This window comes from Eulemur rufifrons, chromosome 15, assembly GCF_041146395.1.
Source record: "Eulemur rufifrons isolate Redbay chromosome 15, OSU_ERuf_1, whole genome shotgun sequence".
Lineage (NCBI taxonomy): Eukaryota > Metazoa > Chordata > Mammalia > Primates > Lemuridae > Eulemur > Eulemur rufifrons.
In genome coordinates this window covers 70,541,357-70,542,941 of record NC_090997.1, presented here as the reverse complement: position 1 = coordinate 70,542,941, position 1,585 = coordinate 70,541,357, and the positions used below count along the sequence as shown (strand labels likewise).

The window sequence follows — 1,585 nt, the reverse complement described above, 5'->3', positions numbered from 1 at the left end:
TATGTGAGTGTGGTCTCTCTCTCTCTCAAAATACCTTATTGTACTGTACTCACCTATTTTCTCATGGCAGTTGACTGTGGGTAACTGCAACTACAGAAAGTGAAAGCATGGATAAGGGAGAACCAGAACTGCAGTTACATGGCACGAGCTTCAGAGGAGAGTAATTGTGGGGGGTGGAAAGAAAGGAAGGAAAATGGTTTTGTACATGTCACTGGGAAGCAAGGAGGATGCTTACCCCATACTGGGGCACCCGGGCATAACGGGAACTTGAGAAAGCTGCAGGAGACCAGTGGCCTCAGCACATGGACAGGTTGCATTTAAAGCAGTGAAGAAGAAGGATGTTGAGAATCCAGAGAGATCTGGAGGAATTCGGGGGCAGGTTGAACATGTGAGAGAGTTTGTTGGTCATAGTTATAATATTTCAAAGAATACAGTGAGAGCATTTAAGGGGAAAGTGTTGGCTTTGTAGCTGCTGCAGCCCAGAGCTACCCACACAATGACTTCAGGGTTTATGTGCCAGGGTGGTGACTTCACACGCCATAAATGCACTGGCAGCAAGTCCATCTACGGGGAGAAATTTGATGATGAGAACTTTACCCTGAAACATCTGGGTCCTGGCATCTTGTCCATGGTATTAATAAATGCTGGACCCAACAGAAATGGTTCCCAGTTTTTCATCTGCACTGCCAAGACTGAGTGGTTGGATAGCAAGGGTGTGGGCTTTGGCAAGTGAAAGAGGGCATGAACATTGTGGAAGCCATGGAGCACATTGGGTCCAGGAATGGCAAGACTAGCAAGAAGACCACCATTGCCGACTGTGAACAACTCTAATAAATTTGACTTCTGTTTTATCTTAACCACCTGACCATTCCTTCTGTAGCTCAGGAGGGCACCCCTCCACCCCATTTGCTCTCAATACCTTATAATCTTTGTGCTCTTGCTGCAGTTCTTTGGGTTCCATATTTCCTTATTCCTCTCCACATCTAGCTGGATTGCAGAGTTAAGTTTATGCTTATTAAATAAAAACTAACACAACAAAAAAATTATTGAGTCAAATAAGCCGATAATGAGTGGCCGGGGATGTTGCCCACGAGAGTAGTGCCCATGCCACAGGACTAGGCTGGCCTAGTGCCCTGCCATGCTCAGACAGTGGCCACAGCAACCTGGGCCAGGAGGACCCAGAGGAACAGCAGCGGGGCTGGCAGTCACCTACGCTCCCCCCCGCCATGAGAGACAAGGAATAAAACTTCCCCCTCTCCCTTCTCAAACAGCTCAACTTAGCATTTAGCATAAGGAAAAATGTATTATAAATGGCCTTTTATGGCAGTTAATAATTTTTTTGCTTTTCTTTGCAGAAGTCATCCTTTATCCGACACAAACAAGTCTTCCATAGATCCCCTGGATTCTGTGTCTATCCTTTTAAAATCTTTTTTGATACCTTAAATATCTTTCTCAATTCAGTTTCTACCTTTTCCACACATTTTCTTTAAAAAGAAAAATAGTGTGACTATCTCAAGTCATAAAGAAAGGACTGCAGTCAATTTTCTAAAAGAATAAGATCAGTTTCTCTTTAGAGTGATGCCTG

General features: G+C 44.4%; 1 pseudogene; it reads left to right on the top strand.

Annotated features, from left to right (window-relative positions):
• The first annotated feature begins 511 nt into the window (after window positions 1-511).
• On the top strand, window positions 512-912 carry LOC138395482 (peptidyl-prolyl cis-trans isomerase A pseudogene; annotated as a pseudogene).
• The last annotated feature ends 673 nt before the right edge of the window (window positions 913-1,585 follow it).